Source organism: Hyperoodon ampullatus, assembly GCF_949752795.1.
Source record: "Hyperoodon ampullatus genome assembly, chromosome: X".
Classification (NCBI taxonomy): domain Eukaryota; kingdom Metazoa; phylum Chordata; class Mammalia; order Artiodactyla; family Ziphiidae; genus Hyperoodon; species Hyperoodon ampullatus.
This window is the reverse complement of record NC_136913.1, coordinates 61,040,136-61,063,332: the sequence shown is the minus strand read 5'-3', so window position 1 is coordinate 61,063,332 and position 23,197 is coordinate 61,040,136. Positions and strand designations below refer to the sequence as shown.

The following is a 23,197-nucleotide window of genomic DNA, read 5'->3' as shown; positions in this document are numbered from 1 at the left end:
AAGCCAAGAGGAACCTCTGCCACTGGCTCCCACCCCGGGCCAAGAGAGTACGTCAAAACCAGTATTGGATCCTGGTGAGCATAACGGGGTAAAGCAGAGATTAGTGACATCATTGGAGACGTATGGGATGTATGGGAAGAGGAGGTAGGAGAGCCACAGGGACGAAGAGAGTGAAGAAGGTGAGAAGTTCCGGGAGTCTCTCTATGGGGGAGGGAGGAAGGGAATGGAACTGGTGAGAGGGAAGATGGAGGCTTCCACTGGATCCACTGGTAATGTTTCATAGGATGCTGGTGGATGCAGGAGATTTTGCTATATCCTTCCTTATCCATTTTAACATATTTGAAATAGCACACCATGCCTTAAAAAGTCACTGGGAGAAGGGGAAGAGGGCGGTATCCACAAACAGGCAGGCACCATCGGGGGCAGGCTCGAGGAGGAGGATTGCAGATTTACAGTGCACCCAGTCTCCCCTGCTCTGTAACTTCTCCAGCATGGCCAGCTTCTCAGGTGCAGAAACGCAGGCCCAGAAAACTGGGCCTTTGAGTTCCACAGGCAACAGCGATTCAGACACGCCAGGACTCTCCAGGAGGTCAGCCAGAGCAGGATGCAGGAGAGAGAGGTGACTGAAGACAGAGGAGTATGAACGGGAAGGAGCAGAAGGAAGGTATGGGAGGAACGGAGGGGTGTCAGAGTAGGAGTTGGGTGGCAGACAAGGGAAATTCTAACACCCATGGGCCATATAGAAACCAAGGGAGGCACCACCCCCCAGACATCAGTACTGCTCAGCTCAGGGAAGCTGAGAACTGACAGTTCCAAGAAAAATTGAGAGACACCTGGCTATCCACACCGACCGCCATCACAACTGGTAGGCCTTGGTTGTGCGTCCTTCAAAACTTTAAAAACATACTTGTACATATACTTAAATGAATTCTCATATATTACATAGGATTGACTGGTGTGTGTGTGTGCCCACGCACGCAAGTGATTTAACTTACAAATGTGAATCCAAAGCCATCGTTCTGCAACTTGCAGTTTGAAGTCAGGCAGGTGCTTTCGAAAGCTGTGAGAATGGCCTGATGCATTCCGTTGGACTGCCACGCTTTATGCTACTGGATGCTAGGCCATGTTGCATTCATCCATTTCCTTACTGATGGGAATTTGGAGTGTTCCCAGGTTTTCCCATCACTAACACCCTTGTGCATGGGCTCCTGTACACTACAGGTACCAGCGTGTCTCTGGAAGAAGTACCAGGCAGCGGACTTGCCGGAACATAGAGGAAATACCTTTTTTTTTTTTTTTTGCTTCCTTTTTAAGGTCTTCGGCTCAAAGCAAGGACTCTGGAGTCAGATTGATTGGTTTCAATCCTGCCGCTGATCCCCACGAGCCGAATGACCTTGGGCCAGTGGCTGAACCTCTCAGTGCCTGTTTGCTCACCGGTAAGAGGCCAGTAATAGTTGGTACTATAGTTCTAGGAGTGTCACGCTGATGCATTACTATTTATGCCCAGCGCTTAGAAGAGTGCCAGGCACAGAGTCCGTGCTGGCACTAAGTTGCTTTCAATGGATTCTGCCAAATTACCTCCCAAATGGGTCTCTTGCACCACCGCCACAGGGGTTTGCTCCTCACCTCTCCCACCCTCGGAATGGTTAAGCTCTTTGAAGGTTGTCAACCTAGTGTGTGAAACCCGATTCGTGGTTTTAGTTCACATCTCCAGGATCAGCGGTGGCGAGCATCTTTTGGGGTGTAACTGGCCACTGCGATTTCCTCTTCTTTGAATTTGCCTCAGAGAGGGGGAAGGGCTGATGGAGCGAGGCCAACCCCAATCTGTCCGCCAACCCCAGTCTGTCCGCCAAACCCGCCTGCCAATGACGTTTGCTGAGCCACATTTCATGGAGCAGTTGAGACAGAGACCGTACAGAACGAAAATACGATCCCTTTGCTCTCTGGCCGACCCCTGATCACTGACTGCGGGACTCCCATGCCCATTCTCCTGTTGGGTCGTAAGGCTTGCGGTGGAAGGGAGGCTGGCAAATGCTTTAGGCGCGTGCTAGGCGTCCAGTGCCTCCATCTTGACATTTCATCCTCACCACCCCTGGAGCCCGGCGCCCTCACTCCCCGACCCCCTGTATAGATGGGAAACGGAGGCTCAGAGCTGTGACTCTAACTGGAAAGGGGAGGCGGGCCGAGAGTCTTGACAGAGGGAGGCACTCCCACCATCCCCTTCACCAGCCAACTGCTCGGACCGCCCACGGGCTTGAGGGCAAAGAAGAGGCCCCCGACCTCATTGGTTAGGCCTCGAGGGGACAGGCGAACAAGGCGCCCGCTGGTTGGCGGGGGCCGGACCAATGAGGAGGCCGCGGCGCGGGCGTGGGCGGTGCTCTGAAAGTGGCGCGTCGTTTCGTTTGAGGCGAGCTCGTGCGGCGCCTGAGGTGGTTGGCGCTGCCCTCTGAGCGCCGCCCGCCTCGTCCGCCGTGACCGCGACCGCGACTCGGGCCATCAACAGTCGCCCCGGTTCCGCGGCCGCCCGGGTCGCGACATGAGCTCCCCAGATGAGGTGTCTGTGTGGGGAACGGGTTTCGGCCCAGAGGGCGAGGAGCGGGCCGGCGTCCACCCGGCCGGCCGCGCAGTTCCGCGGGGACCCGACCGCGGCCCCGAGCCCAGGAAGCCGCCGAGCGGCGGGGGTGGGAGCGGCTGCCCGGATCCCAAGGGCTTCCAGTCAGAGCGGGAGATGCTGGAAGCGGGAGGGCCGGTGCTGTGTGACCGCGAAGGCCGACCTGGCTCCCCGGCTGACGACACGAGGGACCTCCTGGACCTGGCCGAGGAGTCTGCGGCGGGCACCACGCAGCAGCTGTACGACTGGGACGTGCTGGGCTTCTGCACATACCCGTTAGCGGAGCCCTGCGCCTCCTTCGAAGTGTCCGCCGGCCTCGAGGCGGGTCCCGGCGGTCCAGGAGCGACCGCCCAGAGCTGTGGGGAAGCACCGCCGGCTCTGGCCGGCCCTCTCCACCTCAGTGGGCCCGAAGCGGGCCGGGCCTGGAGGAATCCTAAGAGAGCCACTAAGCGTAGGTTGAACGTGGCTGTGGATCGCCAGCGCTTCTCCGATGAAGGCCTGGCCCTGCTGCTATCCGACTCCGAGTCCTCAGATGAGTTCAGTGAGACAGAGCTGATGACGGTGAGTACTTACCCCGGAGGAGGAGGCCAGGCCGAGCCCAGCAGACCCGAGGATCCCGGGGACACTCCCAGACACTCGAATTTCCAAGTCAGGGAGAATTTCCTTCACGTGACAGGCTCGACTCTCTTCGGTTGTGGAAAGGCAGGGCGTGGGAGGGCAGGGCATCTCTTCCCCTAAGAAAATGCAGAGCGTGCTCTGGGGGAACGGGGGCAGCAAGCCCAGCTACCCGGGAGCTGCTGCTGCTGCTGCTACGGCAGGTGGCCTGCCGCAGGTCACTCCTAGGAAGAAGGGGACCCTGGAGAAGAAATCCCTCGGGGGAGCCTCCACACTTGCCCTGGGGAAAAACTTCCCTTCCTGGGGGCAGCGAATCTGGGCACCTCCGCTGGAACCGGCCACCTTCCCCCCAGTCTCTGGTATTCCGCTGCTTGGGAGATCCAAGAGGTATACCTTGGTCCCTTCCGGAACCAAACAGGCCAAGCACACCAGCGCTGGGAAGAAATCCGTGGTCACGTGGACAAGGGAGTCTGAAGCTGTGGCGGGAGAAGATAAGGACCCAAATAGAGACCCAGCCCCAAAGGGCCAAGTGAGTAGGCCAGGCTCCTCCTCTCTCCCCACTCTTCCCCGCCCCCACCACACCCAGAGCACACGTCTTCACCCATGCTGCCTCTGTCCACCCCTCAAGGGTCGTCATTGGGTGCCCCTCGGTCACTGGGTCATTATGATGCCTGATCAGGCTCCTTTTACTAGGGACAAACAGTAAGGTAGCACTTCGGGTGTGCTGGGCCTGGTTCTCCACCCTTGGCCTGTTTCCAGCGTCCTCTGAGAGACTGGGGCTGGGATGGAAGGGAGGGCTGGTAGCTGAATTGGGTCGGGGGATCCCTTAAAAGCTTCCCCAAAAAGCCTCAGTATTTAGACTCACCAGCTTCCTGAATCCTATTTCCTAGGTGTTCCCCAGACCTTCCTTGCAGGGGCCCTGGGCTTACTCAGTGCCCCACTGTTGTCCCTAGATCACCTCTGCCTGCTGGCCTGGGGCTGACGGAGGGAGAAAGTGCTAATGAGATCAGCCTTTCAGTTCCCTTCCCAATTCCCTGCCTCACCCCGGCCCGAATCACACAACTCACTCTCTCTCTCTCTCACTCTCTCTCTCTCTCTCTCTCTCTCTCTCTCACACACACACACACACACACACACACACACACTTCCTTAGTCCAAATCGGTGAAAAATTTTTGTTTAAGCTGCCAGCTCACAGGCCAGGGACATCTTATCCGCACATGCATTGTGGAAAAGCCAGCAGTGGCGAGGTCGACCCCAGAGGCCCCCAAGATCCAGGAAACTCAGAGCCCTTGGCCCTGAACCAGGGAGAAGTCATGCCCAGTGGGCCTGGCCCCTCAGGTGAGTGTCGTGGGTTTGATATGAGGGGAGGGGAGAGGGGTGGAGGGCAGAAAGCTCTGGCTCTGTCTCTGTTGGGGGCACAGCCTTTCTCCCAGGCAGCTTCTCCCACAGGAGACGGGGTGCCGGCAGGGCTGGCCTTGAGCCACATCATCCTGTGTGTGGTGTTTGTGCGGCGGGGCTGATCGGTGGCAGTGCCACAAACAGCTCCTCCGGGTGCAGATTTACAGGGGAACAGCCTTTTCTGTTAAGTCCTTTTCGCCCACATTGCTCTCCCACGTGCTGGCTGTGGCTGCAGCTATGGGAGGGGCGAATCCAGAGGCACATAGCTTGGGGACCACAATGGCGAAATGGCTGCCCCCGGGTAACAGAGGAGGCAGGCCCAGAGAGAAGGTTCGGGCTTCTGGACAGAGCAGGGGCGGCTGGTTGCCAGCAGAGGGTGGTGCTGCCTCACCTCACGGTAGACCCCACTTGACCCTTTCCACCTCACTGGGAGCCTGGGAAGCTGGATTGTGTGTCCTTTCCCTCTCAGGTGACTGGGAGCCACTTGACCATCCCCCAAGACCGGAAACGCCGCAGCAGCCACTGGGAATGCCGAGCTGTCCTTGGGTAATGCTTCGTCTGGCTCCTGGAAATGCAGGCCCAAACTCGAGGGTGGGATCTGGGTCCAAGTTCAGCTGACATGTGTGGGGCCACCCCTCCCCTGCCCCCATCACGTACCCCATGGAGGGAGCCCACCTGCTTTCCACTGAGGAGCGCTTGCCATTCTAGCCACCCGGCTTTGGGGTGCAGGGCCCGGTGGAGAGGAGAAGGTGGAGGAGAGAGGAGGCCAGATTATACTAATCATTTCTCTTCCTCCTGTGTCTGCTGGCCTAGTGTCTCGTGCTACAGAGAGAAGTAGACGACCTTAAGAAGAAACTTGGTATGAGGAACCAGGGACGGAGAGCGGTGTCTTAGTTCAGAACCCGGGTGGGCACCTGGGGTGGGGCTGGGCTGCAGGTGCAGTCGGCCTCGCAGGGACCAACATCACTGTGGGGAGGAGAACCTAGCAGGCCTGGCCCTGGAGCCAGCTGTGCATGTACAACTGGGCGAGTGTACAAGTAGCAAAGTACTGTCTGGACTGCATGCACACTTTGCCAACCAGACCAGTCCTAGGGAATCTCGTTCTGATAGGACTTTTAGAGATGCCTCGTTGATTTTCCCTTGAACTGCTGCTTGGTGTGGCTTCTAAGGTTCTTGTTGGATTGTTTGTTTGTGTGTGTGACGAGATCTGACTGGTTGTGGCACGGCCCACAGCATCAGAGCTGCTGGCACACTTTGTTTCCCTTTAGGAACCAGTTCCACATTCAATTCAGGTGGTGGGGAGTGATCTGGCCCGGAGCTCTTTGCATCGGGTCTGGAGGGGATTTCAGGTTTCAGGGCTACGCAGTTCCTCACGGGGATAGGGGGACGGGCTTCCATATCGCTCTCTCTGGAGTGCCTACTAATGCCTGTCCCTGTTGCAGACACCATGAAGGACATGGCTCTCATGATCCTGACACTTTGAAGTGAGTGTTACACACACCGTACCCCTTCCCACAGTCCTGGCTGTTGAGCAGGGCTGGGGGCTGGCCCTGGCTTGAGGCTCTTCCCTGACTCTGCTGTTTTACAGGTTGAGCCCATCGTCTTCCTGCAAGAGGAGCAGCTGGTACCTTTGGAGCCCGGGAGCTGTGGCCAAACTCGTTCCCTCCTGTTCTGCCTCAGCTAGGGCTTCCTCTACCCTTGTTTTGCCCCCTTCCCAGTTTCACAGCAGTTTCCAAATAAAGTACCTCTAATATTATTTGTTCTGCCTTCTCTCTGGAGGGGTAGGGGTAGGGTTAGGGGGCCGGGGCGGGGCACTGCTCCACGTCAGAGCCTTTTCCAGAACAGTATCTGTCGCATCCTGTGGTGGGGACTCTGGACAAGCCTCTGCTACCATCCCTGCAGTCAAGTCAGCGGACTGCCCCAGGTCTGGGTCCTCTGTGTGCTCTCCCTGGCCACATTGACACGTCCTCCCTTGCCCCCGAAGGCCCTCTTCTAATTCTCTCCAAACCACCCTCCTCCTTTGGGGTCTGGTGGTTCCCATTCATCTCTGCCATCCACCCTCCCCATCAGCAGGAACTCATGACCCCCTTCCAGAGCTCCAATCTGGAAGCATTCACATCCTCCCTGCCCTCACCAGCTGACCACCCTCCTCCAGCCTGGTCGTCTCTATACCCTTGAGTGGAAATTGGCCCATCAGGTTCTATGGCAAGGGTGGTTAGTAGGTCTGTGTTCTTGCATGGTCCCTGTCAAATACTCTTCCACCAGCCCCATGACACAGATCTTCCTGGAAATTATATTTCTGTGTCCCAGCTCAATCTCCCAGACTGCCTCTTTACGACACACGAGATTGAGTCTGAGCTCCATGTTCAATTTCCCCCTCACTGGAGGTTGGGGAGCACTTCCTTCCCTCAGCTGGGACCCAGGGCTGTACTAGCCTGAGACTCGGACAGATCTGTGTTTGAGTGCAGTGATTCTGCCTGGCACCCTTCCCAAAAGACCGGTGTTTTACTACACAAAAGGGGGTATGATGGTTGATAGGACATTCAAGGTTGGTGACTGTGTGTCCCTGTGTGTGAATAAAAGTAATCAGCGATAATCTCCCTTGAGGGAGAAAGATGTGATTCAGGGAGTAAAGGGAGTAGAGGCTGGTCCAGGTTCTGTAAGGCATCGAATGAGCAAAAGCAAGGGTCGGATCTGTTTTGTTCAAGGGTTGTCGTTAAATTCCCAAAGCATAGGCGGGGGAGGATGCAGAAGTCACCAAACCCCACGACAGGGTGTCGGGATGCTCGAAATGTTGGATTCGCTGGAGGAGGCTCTCGATCCTACTCTGTGATCCTATGATGTCTGACAGCTACTGTGGTTGTGGATGGAATGAGATTGGGAAGAGTGGCTCCTCAGAGTAGCTCATCTTAGAATCAGGGGACCCACATAAGAGACCACCCAACATGAGCTACCCGGGACAGGGGCAGGGTGGGCGCAGTGAGGATGGGAAGTAAGGAGTGACTGCGCCTGGACAATGGGGAGCACTTGAGTCCACCCTTCCCCCATATTCTCACAGTGACTCGCTTCCAGAGTCCATGGCATGAGCTCAGGTGGACAGACCACATGTGGGATGGGGCAGTCACAGACCTCAGGGTCAGAAAAGAACATTCGTGGGACTTAATCCACTCAAACCCCTCCCTGGAGAAGGTGGGCTTGATTGCTGCCCAGGCCTCTGGCTGGATTCCTAGGATGTACCCAGTGCCCCACCCAGCATGTACCAGGCTTATGTTCTAGCTCCTCTTGCTCCGGCACTGCTCCCCACTGAGCTGAGGCTGTTACCAATGAGTGTGTGTGCACTTCGAGGAAACAGAGCTAGCTTAGTCCTTGGACCTGCCTCTGACCAGTAGAGACAATCATTCCAGGTCATGGGTCCCTGCAGACACTCTTGAGAGAGTGAAGCTAACTACAAGCTGGAGATCGCCATCACAGGAACTCGCTTCCCAGTGCACACTATGGAGGGTATGGGACCATCTCAGTGGTATGGCACCAACCCCTCCGGCCTGAACCCCTCTGGCTCAGAACCCATTCCCTCCAGCCTCTAACCACAGTGTGCCCACTGGGGAAAAAGTGAAACCAGCACAGAAATACTACCCCAAGCCCTCAGGACCCGGCTATATCCCAGACCAATGTGGAGACTGCCATCACACCGGGGAGAAACTCAACTTCCTCAGGGCTCTTACTCTAGCCCCTCAGGACCCAATCCCACACTTGAAAGGGCAGTGATGGCCATTGAGCATAGAAGAAGCCCCAGCTCACACCTTGTTCTGGCTCTAGCGCCTTCAACTCCAGACCTGTTTCCCACCCGGGCAGTGACTGCCACCACACCCTAGGGGAAGATGCAGCCCATGCTCACTTCATATCTAGCTCTCCCTCCAGAGCCACTGGGCACATGCAGACTGAACAGGGATGGTCCCACACAAGAACACACCCTCAAGACTGGGATAGATAACTGTCTCCCCCAATTTCATAGAGACAGAGAAAGTTTTTAAAAAAATGAGTAGACAGGGGAACATGTTTCAAATTAAAGACAAGAAAAAATGCTGAAAAAAACCCTAAGGAAACTGATAAATAATTTAACTGATGGAGAGTTCAAAGCAATTGTAATATGAATGCTAACTGAACTGGGGAAAAGAATAGATGAACACAGTGAGAATTTTTAACAAAGAACTAGAAAATATAAAAAGGACCAGTCAGAGCCGAATATAATAACTGAAATTATAAATACACTACAGGGAATTAACAGCAGATTAGGTGACAGAGAAGAACACATAAGCAGTCTGGAAAGTAGAATAATGGAAGTCATTCAATCATAAGTGCAAAAAAAATTTTTTTAAATGAGAATAGTTTAAGGGACCTGTGGGACAACATCAAGCATGCTCACACTTGCATTATAGGGGTCCCAAAGGAGAAGAGAGAGAGAAAGGGGTTGAAAATGTATTTAACGAAATTATGGCTAAAAACTTCCCTAATCTGAAGAAAGAAACACAGAGGAAGCACAGAGAGTCCCAAACAAAATGAACCCATGCACACCCACATCAAGACATATAATTAAAAGGGCAAAAGTTAAAGAGAGAATTCTAAAGGTAGCAAGAGAAAAACAAGAGTCACATACAAGGGAAGTCCCATATAAGCCTATCAGCTAATTTTTCTGCATAAACTTTGCATGTCAGAAGGGAGTGGCATGATAAGATTTAAAGTGCTGAGAGGGAAAACCCTACAACCTAGGATACTTTACCCAGCAAGGTTATCATTCAGAATTGAAGGAGACATAAAGGCTTCTCAGACAAGCAAAAATTAAAAGAGCTCATCAATACTAAACCAACCTTACAGGAAGGGTTAAAAGGTCTTCTTGAAGTAAAAAAAAAAAAAAAAAACACTGGCTACAACAGGAAATAAGAAATTAAAGGACGGGGAAAATATACTGGTGAAGCAATTATATCATAAAGGCTGTGTATTTACCAGTTAAATAAGCTAGTACAAAGGTTAAAAGACAAAAATTGTAAAATCAACTGTAACTACAATAAACAGTTAAATGATAGACATGAAGATGTGAAATATGACATCAAAAATACAAAATGCTGGGAGGTGAGTAAAAAATGTAGAGCTTTCAGAATGTGTTTGAACTTATATGACTATTGGTTTAAATCAAATAGTTATAGGTCAACATAAATGAACTCCATGGTAACCATAAATCAAAGACCTACTATAGATATACCAAAACTAGAGAGAAAGGAGCACAAACATAACACTGAAGAAAATCATCAAACCACAAGAGAGACACTAAAAGAAGAAAGCATCCTCCTGACTTCAAACTGCAAGTTGCAGAACAATGGCCTCAGATACACATTAGTAAATGTTTTTAAATCTCAAATGAATCCTACCTAATATTTGATAACCTTTGGGTGTATGTTTCAATGTCTGAAAGACAGTTTTCACTAGATGTTAAAGTTGTGGGATAGCTTCTAACAGGACCCAATAGGTTTATACAACAAATTTATGACCTTGGATCTCCCCAGATTGGTTAGGAAGGTGTACAATTGGTTTCCTTTAGGCTCAATGTCACCTACAGGTAGCCTTGAAAACAGCCGCTGTCATCCTGCTTTCAATGTGGGCATGTTGGGTTCAATTAGTTTTCCAATGGTATGATTATTTGGCTGCAATATTTATTCCTTTACTTGGAATAGAAGATATCATTACTCGTATAGAGGCTTTAACAAAATTCACCCAGCAAGCCTTAAATGATAGTAACCAAGCCATGTGTTTGCTCAGTTCAGAAATTTCCATGATGAGAAAAGCAGTCCTACAGAATTGCATGGCCCTCAATATTCTAACAGCTTCCCAAGGGGGAGCTTATGCTGTAATACATAGTGAATGTTTTGCTTTTATACCTGATGAGTCTTCTAATGCAACCCCCGCTTATGATGCGTATGAAAAATTGGATTTCCACTCTGAATGATCCTCTTCCCAGTTTAAGGGAAATGCTAGGAAAATGGTATGGTTCAAGAGGATACTGGCTTAAATCTTTACTAATGATATTGTTGCTCCTATTTCCAACTTTGATTACAGTTTGTGTAACTTATAAAGTTTTAGTTTCTTGTTTTTTGCACTGTGTATCACCTGCGCCTACTAAGATAATGATATCTAAACAACTGGAAACTATTGATCACATCTATAGTTCTCTATAAAATAATGGACATGCACAATGCACATGCAAGGTAAAATTGGTGCAAGTCCTATTGGACAACTTGGAATTGGCCGTTAGTCCTTGCCAGACATCTTACTAGTACCACTCCCTAAAAGGAAAGAAAGAACCGGGCTATTAGGACCCAGCATCGAGGGACATGATGGACCCAAGGCACATAAAGAACCACCCTAGCATTTAGGGACCAAATACTTGATCACCTAATGCCTTCTATTGAAAGATTAATGATCAAAAGTGGAATTAATGAAATAAAATTATTTTCAGGCAGGACAAGAAACATTTTAAGCATAAAATTCTCTCTCTGCCCATTTGAGCCACTACCCCCTCCCCTTTAGTGTGATTTGTGCATCACATTATACATTAACTAGATCCCCTTAAAAGATAAAGGAATGCCCACACACCAAAAAAAAAAAAGAAAAAAATGAAAGAAAGAAAGAAAGAAAGGAAGAAAGAAAGAAAGAAAGAAAGAAGGAAAGAAAGAAAAGAAATTTCCTCCTGGAATCAGCAAGGTAACTCCTTAAGACATAAATTTCCTTTCTCAATCCTGTAATGGCTCATTAATACCCACTACTCGCCTTGTTGGACTATGTAAACTATTAATATGCTACTTTGTCTCAAAAACTTATATAACGGTTCTACCTCCAATAGGTGGAACAGTCCTCAGAGTTTTCTGAAGATTGTCTCCCAGGTTATAGTCCTCAGGTTGGCTCAAATAAAAATTTCCACTTTTCTTCGATTGACTATTGATTAATTTTTTGGACAACACAATGAAACCAAAAGATGGTTTTTTAAAAAGATAACAAATCACAAACCTTAGGCAGACTGACCAAGAAAAAAAAAGATTCCTAAGGAATCACTAAAATCAGGGCTGAAAAGGGAGACATCACCATTGAGCCTATTGAATTTAAAAAAACATAAGAAAATAGTATGAAAAATTTTATACCAACAAATTAGACACATATATGCAATGAAAACATTTGTAGAGAGACACAAACTTCAAAACAGACTCAATAATAGACAATCAATTAAATTAATAATTAAAAATATTCCCACAATGATGCTCCTGTCCAGATGGCATCACTGCTGAATGCTATCAAACATTTCAGATGGAAATAATAGCAACACTCCAGAAATTCTTCCAGAAAATAGAAGAGGAATGAACACTTTCAAAATAGCTCTAGTAGGCCAATATTACTGTAGTGTGAGCCTCTGACAGTTTTTTTTTTCTTAATTGTAATGCAAGTGCCTGACATTAAGCTTTTGATTGCTGAGGCACCACTTCAAAGACAGCTATATCAAAAAGAACAAATTGCCAACTACACGACTAGGTAAAGAGCGAGGCCACCACACCCCTGAAGTTTCCTTTGTTTTAGAGATCTCTGATTGACTTAGATAACTGACCCTTTGGCTGCTTGTTTTTCCCTTCTTGTGCTTTAATTCCCATTCTGTGTTAAAGTCACCAATAAAGAGTGAATCTGAGAAAACCTAGGCCCCTCACTCTTGACCCTGATAAAAACATAACCCCAGGTCCCAGCTCTCTTTCTCCACCCACAACCTTTCTGTGTGGTCCAAGCCATGCCATGTACCCTCCATGACCTGTGAGTAATAAACTTCGTCCTTTCAAAGTCTCCTAAAGGTTATTGCTGAGGTGCATCTTGCAATTATAATAAGAACCACAAGGGCTAGTTCAACCACAACATTGGTTCTGAAAGGGGAAATATCTGTGGGGGCTCGCCTTGGAGTACAGATAAGTGCCTCCAGGTATTTCTAGCTGACAGTATCACTATCAATTGGCTGAGATCCGCACAATTACCCTGATGCCCAAAACACACAAAGACATCCAAAATAAAGAAAATTGCATACCAATCTTTCTCATGAATATAGATGAAATAACCCTCAAGAAAATATTAACAAACTGAATTCAGAAACATATAAAAAAGATTATATACCATCACCAAGTGGGATTTATTCTAGAAATACAAGGTTGGTTTAACATGTAAAAATCAATTTATGTAACACACTATTTTAAAAGAAGAAAGCACTGGAACATTATCATATTAACTGACACAGAAAGAGCATGTGACAAAATTTCACCACCTTTCATGATAAAAACAATAAAAAAACTAGGAATAGAAAGAAATTTCTTCAGCATCATAAAGGATATCTATGAAAAACCTACAGCTAACATCATATTTAGTAGTGAAAAACTGCATACTTTCTCCCTAAAGTCAGCAACAAAGACATGCTCACTACTTTTATTCATTATTGCACTGGAAGTTTGAGCCAGTTCAAACAGGGAAAAAGAAGAGCTAAAAGTCATTCAGATAGGAAATAAAAAGGGAGTTTTTTTTATTCTCAGATGACATGATTTCATATACAGACAATCCTAAGGAATCCACAAAAATGGATCTAACGGTAGAACTAATAAAGAAGTTCAACAGATCACAGAATAGAAGAGTAATATATAAAACAAGTTTTATTGCTAAATACATGTAGCAAATAATCCAAAAATGAAATTAAGGAACACTTAATTCTAGTTACAATAGCATCAAAAAGAATAAAATGCTTAGGCATATATTTAACAAACCAAATGTAATACTTATGCACTAAGAAACACAAATTGATGTTTGTTGAGAGAAATTAAAGATGATCTAAATAACTGGAAAGGCATTGCATGTTCATGGTTGTAAGACTCAATATTTATATGGTAATTCTCCCCAAATTGACATATAGATTCAAGTCAATCTCTATCGAAATTTCAGCAGGCTTTCTTTGTAGAAATTCACAGGCTGATCCAGAAAATTCATATGGAAATGAAAGACAAAACAAAACAAAACAAAACAGAATATCCAAAACTACTTCAAAAAAGAACAAACTTGGAAGATTCCACTTTGTGATTTCAAAACTTACGATAAAAATACAGATAATCAAGTTAGTGTGATACTGACATAGAGATAGATCAATGGAACAGAATTGAGAGTTTAGAAATAACAAACTATCCTTATATTTATTGTCAATGATTTTCAATGCAATGGGTAAGGATAGTCTTTTCAACATGTGGTGCTGGTACAACTGGATATCATGCAAAAATACAAACTTAGAACCTTACTTCACAGCACACACAAAACTTAATGCAAAATGGATCAGAGACTTAAAAGTAAAACCTACAACTATAAATCTGTTAAAAGAAACCCTAGGAGAAAAATATTTGTACGCATGAGCTAGGCGATGATTTCTTAGATACAACACCAAAAGCATGATCCATAAAAGAAAAACTTGATAAATTGGACTTCGTCAAAATTTAAAACATTTATGCTTCAGAATGCACTATTCAGAAAATGAAAAGACAAGGTACAGACTGGGAGAAAATATTTGAAAGTCACAGATCTACCAGAGAACTTGTATGCAGAATAAAGAATAAGAATAATAAATAAATAAGAAAATGACCCCATTAAAAAATTGGGTAAAAGATTTGTATAGACATTTAACCAAAGAAGGTATAGAAATGGTTAATAAGCATATGATAGGATGTTCACAACCACTAGTCAGTAGGGAAATATAAATCAAAACCATAATGAGATACCATGTTGCAAAAACAATAGGATGGCTATAATCCAAAATACAGATAATAACAAATATTTGGACTTGGAGAAATTTGAATCCTCATACACTTCTGGTGATAATGTAAAATAGTTGAATCTTTTTGGAAAATATTCTGGTGTTTTCTTAAAAAGTGAAACATAGAGTTACCATATGATCCTGAATGTCCATTCCTAGGGATCTACCGAAGAGAACTGCAAACATATGTTCACACAAAAACTCATGAACTCAAAATGTATATGAATATGCTTAACAGCATTGAGTTTGGGAATATTATCCACAACATTCCCAAACTAAACATAACCCAAATGCCCATAAACTGATGAATGTATAAATAGAATGTGGTATACCCATACCATGGAATATTATTTGGCAATAAAAATAAATGAAGTACTGATACATGCTACCACATGGGTGAACCTTGAAAACATTATATTAAGTGAAAGAAGCCAGTCAAAATGTACTATATATTGTGTGATTCCATTTATACAAAATTTCCTAAATAGGCAAATCACAGAGACAGAAAGTAGTTTATTACTTGCCTATAGGACTGGGGGTGGGTTGGGGGGGTTCAGGGTGTTGGGTAGGGGATACAGGGCGTCTTCTTGGGCTAACAAAAATATCCTAAAATTGATTGTGATAGATGCACAACTGTGAATATACAAAAAGCCATTGAATAAGGCATTTTATTTTTTAATTCATTTTTATTACAAAAACACATAATAGGAAACCTACCTTATTAACAATTTTTTTAGTGTACAGTGTTGTTAACTATATGAACATTGTTGTAATCAGATCTCCGGAATTCTTCATCTTGCATGACTGCAAATCTATACTCATTGAACAACAACTCCCCATTTCCCCCTCCCCCAAGCTCTTGGCAACCAGGATTCTACTTTCTGCTTCTAAGAGTTTGACTACTTTAGGTACCCCATATAAGTGGAAACATGCAGTATTTGTCCTTTGTGATTGGCTTACTTCACTTAGTATAATATCCTCAAAGTTCATCCATACTACAGCATATAGCAAGATTTCCTTCTTTTTAAAGGCTGAATAATATTCTCTTATATGTATACATTATATATACCACCTTTTATCCATTCACCTGTTGATAGATATTTAGGTTGTCTTCACCTCTTGGCTATTGTGAATAATGGTACAATGAACATGGGAGTGCAATAATCCATGCAAGATCCTGATTTCAATTATTTTCTAATGTAAATGTAAATATACAGAAGTGAGAATGCTGGATCATATGGGAGTTCTATTTTTATTTTTTTAGGAACTTCCATACTGTTTTCCATGGCGGGTGCACAATTTTACACTCCCACCAGCAATGCACAAGGGATTCATTTTCTTCACTACCTTGCCAACACTTGCTATTTTAAGTTTTTTTTTTTTAATACTGGCCATGTTAACAGTTGTGAGGTGATAACTCATTGTGGTTTTGAATTGCATTTCCCTGTTGACTAGTGATGTTGAGCATTTTTCTTATACCTGTAGGTCATTTATGTGTCTTCTTTGGAGAAATATCTAATCAATTCCTTGGTCCATTTTTAAATTGTGTTATTTGGGTTTTGTCTGTTTCTTTGTTTTTGAAAGCATAAGCCACAGACTGGGAAACAATATTTGCAAAGCACACATGATAAAAAAAACTTGTATCCCAAAGAGATAAAGAACATTCGATATTCAGTAATGAGAAATCAAACAACACAATAAACAATGAGCAAAAAAAAAAATCGAACTGACATTTTGCTTACTGGATGGTCAGTAAGCTATTGAGAAGATGTTTGACCTCATTAGTCATTAGGGAAATAACTAAAGCCAGAATGAAATACGACAACATAGCTATAAGCATGGCTGAAATAAAAACAAAATACAGACAATACCAAGTGCTAGACAGACTGAGGAACAGCTAGAACTCTCCTGCATTGTTGGTGAGAATGCAAAAAATGGTATAGACTCTCTGGAAACAGTTAAAAATACACTAATGATTCAATCCAGCAAGTTAACTCTTAGATATTTACCCAAGAGAAATGAAAACATATTCACAAAAAATCTGTATGCAAATGTTCATAGCACTTTTCTTAGATGCTTGGGTGACTGCACACTGGCACCGGACACAGACATATCTAGGACTACTGGACACAGTTTCTGAGCTGACATTGATCCCGGAAGCCCAAAGTGTCATGATGGGGCCCCATTAGAGTGGGGCTTATGAGGTTCTGGCAGTAAAAGGAGTTGGGGATAGAGATCAGTTCACGGTGAGCTGACTGGGTCCCTGGACAAACACAGTGGTCATTTCTCCAGTCCCCAAGCTGATAATTCTAAGTGATACACTTGGCAGTTGGAGCAATGACCTACACATTGGGTCATTGGTCTGTGGAGTAAGAGCTATCACGGTGGGGAAAGCCAAGAGGAACCTCTGCCACTGGCTCCCACCCCAGGCCAAGAATGTAAGTCAAAACCAGTATTGGATCCTGGTAAGTGTAGGGGGTTAAAGCAGAGATTAGTGACATCACTGGAGACGTATGGGATGTATGGGAAGAGGAGGTAGGAGAGCCACAGGGACGAAGAGAGTGGAGAAGGTGAGAAGTTCCGGGAGTCTCTCTATGGGGGAGGGAGGAAGGGAATGGAAATGGTGAGAGGGAAGACGGAGGCTTCCACTGGATCCACTAGTGATGTTTCATAGGATGCTGGTGGAAGCAGGAGATTTTGCTATATCCTTCCTTATCCATTTTAACATATTTGAAATAGCACACCATGACTTAAAAAGTCACTGGGAGAAGTGGAAGAGGGCGGTATCCACAAACAGGCAGCCACCATCGGGGGCAGGCTCGAGGAGGAGAATTGCAGATTTACAGTGCACCCACTCTCCCCTGCTCTATAACTTCTCCAGCATGGCCAGCTTCTCAGGTGCAGAAACTCAGGACCAGAAAACTGGGCCTTTGAGTTCCATAGGCAAGAGGGGTTCAGACACGCCAGGACTCTCCAGGAGGTCAGCCAGAGCAGGATGCAGGAGAGAGAGGTGACTGAAGACAGAGGAGTATGAACGGGTAAGAGCAGAAGGAAGGTATGGGAGGAATGGAGGGGTGTCAGAGTAGGAGATGAGTGGCAGACAAGGGAAATTCTGACACCCAAGGGTCGTATAGAAACCAAGTGAGGGACCCCTACCCAGACATCAGTACTGCTCAGCTCAGGGAAGCTGAGAACTGACAGTTCCAAGAAAAATTGAGAGACACCTGGCTATCCACACCCACTGCCATCACAACTGGTAGGCCTTGGATGTGCATACATAAAAACTTTAAAACATACTTCTACATATACTAAAGTAAATTCTCATATATTACATAGGATTGACTGGTGTGTGTGTGTGTGCCCACGCACGCAAGTGATTTAACTTACAAATGTGAATCCAAAGTCATCGGTCTGCAACTTGCAGTTTGAAGTTAGGAGGATGCTTTCAAAAGCTGTGAGAATGGCCTGATGCATTCTGTTGGACTGCCACGCTTTATGCTACTGGATGCTAAGCCACTTTGCATTCATCCATTTCCTTACTGACGGGAATTTGGAGTGTTCCCAGTTTTTCCCAACACCAACACCCTTGTGCATGGGCTCCTGTACACTGCAGGTACCAGCGTGTCTAGGGAAGAAGTACCAGGCGGGGGACTTGCCAGAACATAGAGGAAATACCTATTTTTTTTCCTTTTTAAGATCTTGGGCTCAAAGCAAGGACTCTGGAGTCAGATTGATTGGTTTCAACCCTGCCGCTGATCCCCACGAGCCGAATGACCTTGGGCCAGTGGCTGAACCTCTCAGTGCCTGTTTTGTCACCGGTAAGAGGCCAGTAATAGCTGGTACTAGAGTTCTAGGCGTGTCATGTGGATGCATTACTATTTATGCCCAGCACTTAGAAGAGTGCCAGGCGCATAGTCCGTGCTGGCACTAAGTTGCTTTCAATGGATTCTGCCAAATTACCTCCCAAATGGGTCTCTTGCACCACCGCCACAGGGGTTTGCTCCTCACCTCTCCCACCCTCGGAATGGTTAAGCTCTTTGAAGGTTGTCAACCTAGTGTGTGAAACCCGATTCGTGGTTTTAGTTCACATCTCCAGGATCAGCGGTGGCGAGCATCTTTTGGGGTGTAACTGGCCACTGCGATTTCCTCTTCTTTGAATTTGCCTCAGAGAGGGGGAAGGGCTGATGGAGCGAGACCAACCCCAATCTGTCCGCCAACCCCAGTCTGTCCGCTAAACCCGCCTGCCAATAACGTTTGCTGAGCCACATTTGATGCAGCAGTTGAGACAGAGACCATACAGAATGAAAATACAATCCCTTTGCTCTCTGGCCGACCCCTGATCACTGACTGCGGGACTCCTATGCCCATTCTCCTGTTGGGTCGTAAGGCTTGCGGTGGAAGGGAGACTGTCAAATGCTTTCGGCGCGTGCTAGGCGTCCAGTGCCTCCATCTTGACATTCCATCCTCACCACCCCTGGAGCCCGGCGCCCTCACTCCCCGATCCCCTGTATAGATGGGAAACGGAGGCTCAGAGCTGTGACTCTAACCGGAAAGGGGAGGCGGGACAGGAGGAGGCGGGTCGAGAGACTTGACAGAGGGAGGCACTCCCACCATCCCCTTCACCAGCCAACTGCTCGGACCGCCCACGGGCTTGAGGGCAAAGCAGAGGCACTCGACCCCATTGGTTAGGCCTCGAGGGGACAGGAGAACAAGGCGCCTGCTGGTTGGCGGGGGCCAGACCAATGAGGAGGCCGCGGCGCGGGCGTGGGAGGTGCGCTGAAAGTCGCGCGTCGTGTCGTCTGAGGCGAGCTCGTGCGGCGCCTGAGGCGGTTGACGCTGCTCACTGAGCGCCCCCCGCCTCGTCCGCCGTGACGGCGACCGCGACTCGGGCCATCAACTGTCGCCCCGGTTCCGCGGCCGCCCGGGTCGCGACATGAGCTCCCCAGATGAGGTGTCTGTGTGGGGAACGGGTTTCGGCCCAGAGGGCGGGGAGCAAGCCGGCGTCCACCCGGCCGGCCGCGCAGTTCCGCGGGGACCCGACCCAGGCCCCGAGCCCAGGAAGCCGCCGAGCGGCGGGGGCGGGAGTGGCTGCCCGGATCCCAAGGGCTTCCAGTCAGAGCGGGAGATGCTAGAAGCGGGAGGGCCGGTGCTGTGTGGCCGCGAAGGCCGACCTGGCTCCCCGGCTGACGACACGAGGGACCTCCTGGACCTGGCCGAGGAGTCTGCGGCGGGCACCACGCAGCAGCTGTACGACTGGGACGTGCTGGGCTTCTGCACATACCCGTTAGCGGAGCCCTGCGCCTCCTTCGAAGTGTCCGCCGGCCTCGAGGCGGGTCCCGGCGGTCCAGGAGCGACCGCCCAGAGCTGTGGGGAAGCGCCGCCGGCTCTGGCCGGCCCTCTCCACCTCGGTGGGCCCGAAGCGGGCCGGGCCTGGGGGAATCCTAAGAGAGCCACTAAGCGTAGGTTGAACGTGGCTGCGGATCACCAGCGCTTCTCCGAGGAAGGCCTGGCCTGGCTGCTATCCGACTCCGAGTCCTCAGATGAGTTCAGTGAGACAGAGCTGATGCCGGTGAGTACTTACCCCGGAGGAGGAGGCCAGGCCGAGCCCAGCAGACCCGAGGATCCCGGGGACACTCCCAGACACTCGAATTTCCAAGTCAGGGAGAATTTCCTTCACGTGAAAGGCTCTTCCCTGTCCTCGGCTCTGCGAGGACTCTTCGGTTGTGGAAAGGCAGGGCGTGGGAGGGCAGGGCATCTCTTCCCCTAAGAAAATGCAGAGCGTGCTCTGGGGGAACGGGGGCAGCAAGCCCAGCTACCCGGGAGCTGCTGCTGCTGCTGCTACGGCAGGTGGCCTGCCGCAGGTCACTCCTAGGAAGAAGGGGACCCTGGAGAAGAAATCCCTCGGGGGAGCCTCCACACTTGCCCTGGGGAAAAACTTCCCTTCCTGGGGGCAGCGAATCTGGGCACCTCCGCTGGAACCGGCCACCTTCCCCCCAGTCTCTGGTATTCCGCTGCTTGGGAGATCCAAGAGGTATACCTTGGTCCCTTCCGGAACCAAACAGGCCAAGCACACCAGCGCTGGGAAGAAATCCGTGGTCACGTGGACAATGGAGTCTGAAGCTGTGGCGGGAGAAGATAAGGACCCAAATAGAGACCCAGCCCCAAAGGGCCAAGTGAGTAGGCCAGGCTCCTCCTCTCTCCCCACTCTCCCCCGCCCCCACCGCACCCAGAGCACACGTCTTCACCCATGCTGCCTCTGTCCACCCCTCAGGGGTCGTCATTGGGTGCCCCTCGGTCACTGGGTCATTATGATGCCTGATCGGGCTCCTTTTACTAGGGACAAACAGTAAGGTAGCACTTCGGGTGTGCTGGGCCTGGTTCTCCACCCTTGGCCTGTTTCCAGCGTCCTCTGAGAGACGGGCTGGGATGGAAGGGAGGGCTGGTAGCTGAATTGGGTCGGGGGATCCCTTAAAAGCTTCCCCCAAAAGCCTCAGGATTTAGACTCAACAGCTTCCTGAATCCTATTTCCTAGGTGTTCCCCAGACCTTCCTTGCAGGGGCCCTGGGCTTACTCAGTGCCCCACTGTTGTCCCTAGATCACCTCTGCCTGCTGGCCTGGGGCTGACGGAGGGAGAAAGTGCTAATGAGATCAGCCTTTCAATTCCCTTCCCAATTCCCTGCCTCACCCCGGCCCGAATCACACAACTCACTCTCTCTCTCTCTCTCTCTCTCTCTCTCTCTCTCTCTCTCACACACACACACACACACACAAACACACACACTTCCTTAGTCCAACTCGGTGAAAAATTTTTGTTTCAGCTGCCAGCTCACAGGCCAGGGACATCTTATCCGCACATGCATTGTGGAAAAGCCAGCAGTGGCGAGGTCGACCCCAGAGGCCCCCAAGATCCAGGAAACTCAGAGCCCTTGGCCCTGAACCAGGGAGAAGTCATGCCCAGTGGGCCTGGCCCCTCAGGTGAGTGTCGTGGGTTTGATATGAGGGGAGGGGAGAGGGGTGGAGGGCAGAAAGCTCTGGCTCTGTCTCTGTTGGGGGCACAGCCTTTCTCCCAGGCAGCTTCTCCCACAGGAGACGGGGTGCAGGCAGGGCTGGCCTTGAGCCTGTGTGTGGTGTTTGTGCGGCGGGGCTGATCAGTGGCAGTGCCACAAACAGCTCCTCCGGGTGCAGATTTACAGGGGAACAGCCTTTTCTGTTAAGTCCTTTTCGCCCACATTGCTCTCCCACGTGCTGGCTGTGGCTGCAGCTATGGGAGGGGCGAATCCAGAGGCACATAGCTTGGGGACCACAATGGTGAAATGGCTGCCCCCGGGTAACAGAGGAGGCAGGCCCAGAGAGAAGGTTCGGGCTTCTGGACAGAGCAGGGGCGGCTGGTTGCCAGCAGAGGGTGGTGCTGCCTCACCTCACGGTAGACCCCACTTGACCCTTTCCACCTCACTGGGAGCCTGGGAAGCTGGATTGTGTGTCCTTTCCCTCTCAGGTGACTGGGAGCCACTTGACCATCCCCCAAGACCGGAAACACCGCAGCAGCCACTGGGAATGCCGAGCTGTCCTTGGGTAATGCTTCGTCTGGCTCCTGGAAATGCAGGCCCAAACTCGAGGGTGGGATCTGGGTCCAAGTTCAGCTGACATGTGTGGGGCCACCCCTCCCCTGCCCCCATCACGTACCCCATGGAGGGAGCCCACCTGCTTTCCACTGAGGAGCGCTTGCCATTCTAGCCACCCGGCTTTGGGGTGCAGGGCCCGGTGGAGAGGAGAAGGTGGAGGAGAGAGGAGGCCAGATTATACTAATCATTTCTCTTCCTCCTGTGTCTGCTGGCCTAGTGTCTCGTGCTACAGAGAGAAGTAGACGACCTTAAGAAGAAACGTGGTATGAGGAACCAGGGACGGAGAGCGGTGTCTTAGTTCAGAACCCGGGTGGGCACCTGGGGTGGGGCTGGGCTGCAGGTGCAGTCGGCCTCGCAGGGACCAACATCACTGTGGGGAGGAGAACCTAGCAGGCCTGGCCCTGGAGCCGGCTGTGCATGTACAACTGGGCGAGTGTACAAGTAGCAAAGTACTGTCTGGACTGCATGCACACTTTGCCAACCAGACCAGTCCTAGGGAATCTCGTTCTGATAGGACTTTTAGAGATGCCTCGTTGATTTTCCCTTGAACTGCTGCTTGGTGTGGCTTCTAATGTTCTTGTTGGATTGTTTGTTTGTGTGTGTGACGAGATCTGACTGGTTGTGGCACGGCCCACAGCATCAGAGCTGCTGGCACACTTTGTTTCCCTTTAGGAACCAGTTCCACATTCAATTCAGGTGGTGGGGAGTGATCTGGCCCGGAGCTCTTTGCATCGGGTCTGGAGGGGATTTCAGGTTTCAGGGCTACGCGGTTCCTCACGGGGATAGGGGGACGGGCTTCCATATCCCTCTCTCTGGAGTGCCTACTAATGCCTGTCCCTGTTGCAGACACCATGAAGGACATGGCTCTCATGATCCTGACACTTTGAAGTGAGTGTTACACACACCGTACCCCTTCCCACAGTCCTGGCTGTTGAGCAGGGCTGGGGGCTGGCCCTGGCTTGAGGCTCTTCCCTGACTCTGCTGTTTTACAGGTTGAGCCCATCGTCTTCCTGCAAGAGGAGCAGCTGGTACCTTTGGAGCCCGGGAGCTGTGGCCAAACTCGTTCCCTCCTGTTCTGCCTCAGCTAG

The 23,197-nt window shown here is 49.2% G+C and overlaps 2 pseudogenes across 2 annotated transcripts; both read left to right on the top strand.

The window, feature by feature from the left end:
- The first annotated feature begins 2,536 nt into the window (after positions 1-2,536).
- LOC307069709 (uncharacterized protein CXorf49 homolog) lies at positions 2,537-6,309 on the top strand (annotated as a pseudogene). Its single transcript has 4 exons — positions 2,537-3,755; positions 5,095-5,171; positions 5,562-5,670; positions 6,214-6,309. The product of its transcript is annotated as an uncharacterized protein CXorf49 homolog (transcript).
- A 13,111-nt stretch (positions 6,310-19,420) lies between these two features.
- Positions 19,421-23,197, top strand: LOC307069707 (uncharacterized protein CXorf49 homolog; annotated as a pseudogene). The gene is made up of 4 exons: positions 19,421-20,660; positions 21,983-22,059; positions 22,450-22,558; positions 23,102-23,197. The product of its transcript is annotated as an uncharacterized protein CXorf49 homolog (transcript).